The sequence below is a fragment of the Monopterus albus genome, unplaced genomic scaffold (assembly GCF_001952655.1).
Source record: "Monopterus albus unplaced genomic scaffold, M_albus_1.0 scaffold138.1, whole genome shotgun sequence".
Classification (NCBI taxonomy): domain Eukaryota; kingdom Metazoa; phylum Chordata; class Actinopteri; order Synbranchiformes; family Synbranchidae; genus Monopterus; species Monopterus albus.
The window spans coordinates 1-6,538 of record NW_018128018.1 but is presented as its reverse complement, the minus strand read 5'-3'; positions in this window follow the sequence as shown (position 1 = coordinate 6,538).

The following is a 6,538-nucleotide window of genomic DNA, read 5'->3' as shown; positions in this document are numbered from 1 at the left end:
ATACAACTATCGACTGACTAGTCAAGCTGACACTGGGTGTGTATTATCTACCGCAGAATGTTTTTTCTAAGTCAGGCAGTTCAACGACTCTTGATGTGGTGCCTTTTTAGAGATATAGAGATTTTGATGGAGAAGTGGATAACATGACAGCGGTGGTCACCACATCCTTCAAGATCCGCGAAATCAGACTTGACTAGATACACTTTATCCAGGATCATAGCTCTGTTTATGTAATAGCGCTTGATATTCAGTCCAAATGTGGAGACCAAATGTGTTGAGAAGTGAAAGAACAACAACTTTCTTGGCACCAGAAGAAATGAGTAAATCTTATAATCTGCATGTAAGTGACCAGGATGATCCAACCTAGCTGACCCTTTGCTCTTGAGCTTATACATAAGAAAATTAATCATTACATCTAATCAAAACGAACCTTAGCAGCTGCCTCGGATAAGACAATGGTATGTGTAAACATATCACACGTATCAGGTCAGACCTTTACTATATTAATGTGAGAATGGGATTTTTAAGGCTCCTGAGTATGTTGTAATTTTACAGAGTTAAGGTTCAAGGAATAAATTTTAATTAGTCAGCTTGTAAAAATCATATTTGGGCCATAAACCTGAAATTAAGGGAGCAGTTGTCAGACATGAGCAAATCAAAAAGTGACACAATAGACTGCATATGAATTTCTTCGCCCTTGACCATATTTAGTGTCTGTACACCATTTGTGTGAGTAAGCTGGTCTGCCCGAGGCTCAGAGACAGAGGCTGATGGAGTCACACTTCTTATTTAGTTGTTTTTCTTCTTCTTTTGTACACCGCATCCAAGAGCAAAATTAAAGTATCAAACTGCTTTAGTGGTTTTATTTACAAGTCAACTGCTAACAGAAATATTCAGATCTTACATGAACAGTCTGACATTTAGTGTTGATGAGACGATCAATAGCTAAGTATGAGGCTAGCTGGAAGGTGGCTTCGCTTGGCACCAAACCTTGACAAAGGGGAAGGTGACAAAATCTGTCTGGCAGCACTCACTAAAACATTATACCTTGCTTGTTTTGGTCTTCTTTTTGTTAATGGAACACAGCCACAACATTTCCCCCTGCTTCAAATCTTTGCTATATTAAATTGTCTCCTGGCTCTGTACTTATTGCACAGATGTGAGCTTGCTATTGATCTTCTCATCTCTCAGATAGAAAGAAAGTGATTTCATAAAATGTCAGTGTATTCTTTTAAATTACAGCATCTTTTGCTGTGAAACTTTTTTAAATTTAAAAGCAACTTCACACTATAAAAATAATGAACATTCAGAAACCCATTGTCATTTGAATGTAAATTCAGTAGTGATATAGGATTCTTCACACACATACTTATTACTTACTCATTATGTCATTATCTCACATATCATCTATATACTGTACTCTTCAGATTTAAAAACCTCCAGCCCCTCAGAAATAAACTGCTAAAACCTAAAATGCCTTTTTATTATTTGTTATTCCTGAAAAGTCCCTGCTCCTCTAAAGTAAAGACATGTCATCCTACTCAGCAAACCATAAATGCAAAGTTCTCAGCTCTGAGAAAACTGTCAGGTTTGCCCGGCTGCGCCTGCCTTTCTCACTCCCCTCACTCTGTTTTTGCTCCCTTACCTTGATGACGTTATCCGACACACCTGCTTCATATTTTTTTTCTGTTTTTTTTTTTTTTTTTTTTTTTTTTTTTTTTTTTTTTTTTTTTTTTGTCGCCCTAGCCCCGTTCTAGTCTTGTGCCACTTTGTCTCAGCCTCCTCCCCTCTGTCGCTTCTCCGGACCACGGACCGCCTCAACCCCGCACCATCTCCACCACGCAGGTCGATGCACAGTCTCCTATTAACTGCCTGTACAAACTCGGTCTCCTCAGCAACCTTCCACCACGACCAGCCCAGGAGTGAGTCCCAGCGTCCGCAGCCCGGTCTTTCCCTCATCATTCCACCACTGATTGTTGTTCAACTTCTGCAGCTCGACACCCGGTCCCACTCCTACCTGGTTATTCACTTGTTTGTTAATATCACTGTAAATAAACTGAGCACTACTTGCACTGAAGTCAGCCACCTGGGTCCGTCATTTTTTGACTCGCTCACCTCTGTGTCCAAGCAGACCAGCAAAAACAGGGCCGGCACAATGTGGTAGCATAGCAACAGTTTGATATAGAGATGGAAAACGGGTATCTTTGGAATTTCTTACTTATTTATTCTGTGAGTCATATTATTCTGAAGTATTGCATATTTTTTACTGTCACAGCTCTAGTCTACTGCCCGTAACCAGCCTCCACCCCACTGTGATCCAGCTTCGGACTCTACTTCCTCTTTCCTAGAAAACTAAAATCATCTTAATTCCTAATAAAGATACAAGAAACTCATATCTGATTGAAATATCAAAATTCCATCATTGCTTTTAACAAAACAATCAGAATTACACACTGATTTTACACAAAACTATCAATGCCATAAAATCAAAACATAGATCTTTATATTTTGAATACATTACTTGACTAAACATTGATTATCCTTGATTAGCCATTGATCAAACATTAATGATCAGTCAAATCTTTACTTTTAGGCTTGAAACCATCATTTTTACTTCCTTACAAAGCTGTGTGTCTTTTCTCTGTGTCACGCACACACACTTCTGCAGTTCCTCTATTCAGAGATGTGTCTACTTCCTCTTTTCTGTGATTCTGCATGTTTCACTCTTTTAGATGTAAAATCACTTCTTTCCATTTTTTCAATACAATCATTTCACATTTTATTCTTACACATTCACTGATTACTTCAAACAAAACACACACATAAACCATCTTATGATTAGCCTTAGAAGCTCAACTTTCTAAGCATTCTGCCATAGCATTTTAAGAATAATTTCTCTCTCTCCTCCAGCCACTTCTGCCATTTTCTCTGCCTCCTCTGTTTCCTTTGTTTCTTGGTTCTCTCTGGGACCCGTATTTACAGCGTCGCTGACGATGTGCGAAGGGAAACTGCTCAGATGGGGAGTGTTCAGTCACAGTGTACACTGAGGCTCTCTGGTGTCTCAGTGCTTCTTAGGTGAACTTATAGCGACTTGGTAACTGAGGAGATGGAGAAAGAACACCACCAATCTTTTCTGCTACTTTAGGCTTTGCCATGCAAGCTTCAAGATGTGCTGTCTGCCTGACTTCCTGTCTTCTAGTCAGTAGATTGGATTAACTGCAAGCTGCTGCAATCATGAGGTTTCTCAGTAAACCAGCATGTGGCCAGAGCAACTGGGTGACTCTAATTGGAGAGAGTAGCAGGGTTCCCCCTCCATCATTCACACCCTCCCTGGTGGCGGGTTGAACAATAACATGCTATTTATTACCCTGAACACACCCTGAGCAGGCTGCTTGGCTGCTGCTGACAAAATAACAGGCCGCAAAACAATACAAGGGAGGATGGGGAAGCAATTTCAACAAGAGGCTGGTGAGAACCAATCAGTATAGTAGTTATACTGTAGTTTTTAGCTAAATTTATACTCCTGCTGTTCTAATTAGTATTTTAGTATTAGGGATAGATCAAATGACTATGTACTTATAGGGGTCAAACTCTATGTCAAACTCCACATTTCCTTTGAGCTCTTTGAAAGGGTTTAGGATAATAATAATAATAATAATAGGATAATCACCTTTATTTGGCCAAGCATGTTACACACACAAGGAATTTGTTTCCAGTACTGAACCAAGGCAGCCATCTGCAGAGCCAACTCAACCGATGGCTCTAACCATCGGGGGCAACTTGGGGGTTCAGTGTCTTGCCCAAGGACACTTCGACATGTGGACTGCATGCACCGAGATTCGAATCTCCAACCCTCCGTTTGGGAGATGACCACTCTACCAACTGAAACACAGTCGCCCATTCAGTGCTTTGGTTTCATTTCTGCTGCAGATGGGCAGAGGGTTTTACCTCTAACACTCAACTGTAACCAAGTGCCACAAAAACAGCAATTAGCTTGTTTAACAGGTTTTAACAACATTTAGCAGCTAAAGCATCGAATACTGTCCCCAGGAGTTGGTGGAGTTGAAAGAAAGTGAATCTTGGACTTAGATTTGCCAGATGGCCAGAAACATAACTCCAAGTGAATGCTAGTGTTTCTCCATCACTGGAGGATGTTGAAGTATACAGTTGTTTGCCAACATGTATCATATATCCATAGGCACATCAACTTTAACTGTGATAATATATCAGTATCTCAAGCTTATATAGACAAGTAGCAAAATAATAAAAGTTTAGTGCAGCTTTAATTCTTAGGATGCTCAACAGACGCATATACAGTATTTTGGCAGATTTTGAGATGCACACCAGGTAACCACTTATTTATTTATTGGACAAGCTGGACAATGAGCTTATATAATTTGGCCAAGGTGTTTCCTGTTTTTTGGGCACATCGCAGGGTGTTGCCTCCTAAAACTGGAGACAGGAAGCTAAGTTTGGAAATTGACATAACAGCCGAAGAAAGCTGTGGATAAAAAGAGTTAGGCTGAAGGATAGTGAGAGAGAGGGAATGATGGTGCTGCAGTCATGAGTGTGCATTCGGACCCAGCCAGGGGGACTCTGGACTCTGACTGACTGTACCTTGTGGCCAACAACGACTGACTGACTGTGACACTCTCCTTATTTAATACTTTATTTATTCCATTGCAGGAGTGATTATGTTCGCTGTTCCCTAACTACCAGATTACCTACCTAACTACTACCCTGTTCAGAATAATTGTAATATGAAATGATTATTTAAACTGGGATGATTTGTCTGAATTGATTTAGTTTACATCAGGCTCGAACTACCACAGCATCTCATCAACAGTGTTCTCTTGTGGGACCTGAATAATAGCAGGACATTCTCTAGCAAGCAATGGAAACAAGCCTGACTATAAACTGTGTTTTAGTATGTTATAACTCCTCACTACCTCACCAAGCGTAATGACATATCCAACTCCACCATGTGAATTACTAAGTGCGATGTTTGAACTTCACTGGGGAAAATACTATTACCCTATTTTTGTGTATTGCGGTTTTAATACTTTGTTGCCTTTATGTAACTTTTTTATTTTAAGACTAAGTGTTCTTTCTGGCTTTTGACTCCTTACCTGACTCTAAAGGAGAGCTACACAAGAATTCCTAATCTCTCTCTCTCTCTCTCTCTCTCTATATATATATATATATAGCTTATCTATATCTAACTTTATTTAGGACTATCTATATAACTATATTTATCTAGTGTTATCTAACTATGTAACTAATTTATCTATTTCTGTCTAACTTACTATCTAGTTATCTATTGATCTATCTAGTGATTCTCCACTAAATACACAATCTGCTACAACACTACTAACTCTCAAAGCAACTAACAGCAACAACAGCAACAAACCAACCTGCTCTGAAAAAAAAGAAAAAAAGAAAAACTCAGATGAACGCCACCAAATAGGGATTTCCTATCCCTGAACACACTCTATCCCGTAAAGAGATTCACATGACAAACCGAAACAATCAGCTGATTTGTACGACATCCGAGGCACTCAATTACTTCAAACGTCACTAGTCACGTGACCAAAACACACAATTACTTCATGAGCTACCGCGCATGTGTCGGAGCCTTGGGTGTCAGAGGACCATCACCACCTGACTCTCCTGATTCATATTATGTTTACTGTGCATTGACCTTTGGACTTCCCTTTCTGACAGTGTTTCTTGTGGATACCTTGAATGTGTAAGTTTGCTGGCTCTGACCCTGGACTGTATTATTGACCTGAGAGTGTTACTTGTTGAATCAAACTCCTGTATTGTGTATCGTTTTTGTCTGACCAGTGCTCTTATTAAAGAGTCAATGTTCTGTTTTTACTCGTCTGGCTTTATAATTGAGTCCACCCTCGACATTGTGGGCAGCTTCACATGCTGTGCCTGACAATTATTTACAAGGGTAAAATTTGTGAGAGGTTTTGATGTGACCCTCTTTAATTTAATGCACCTGAAAGTTGGTTTGCTATCCGCCATTAAAATCAATCAATCCATTAATACATTTTAAATAATTTTTATTGAAACAATGAGCAAACAGAACAAACCAGCTTTGGCCTTTTTGAAAATATTAACTTTCTAAGTATCTTTTGATACCCTTTATGAAAGCAGCCATAAGAAGTTTTAAATTATTAAATATACATTTATGAATATAATATTTTGCATTTATAAACATAAAATTTATTTTAAACTATTTGTCATCATCATCTGTCTTGTACTCAAGTTACAAAAAGAATGTTTTTAAAGGAGAAAGAAAACGGAGAATTTTACTGTGAATAAAAGCAAGCATGTCTGACCACAATATCCCAGTTTTCAAGTACATGTGGCCTACATTAAAATTATATTGAGTACAAGAATAATCACCTTCTGACATTGTAATACAGAGTTTACCTTTGCTGGGTAGGACTAATCAGAGCTACTTCTCTGGACATGTTTCACAACTACCACCATGTTTCTCTGAATATAAACACACAGAAGTGTGGAT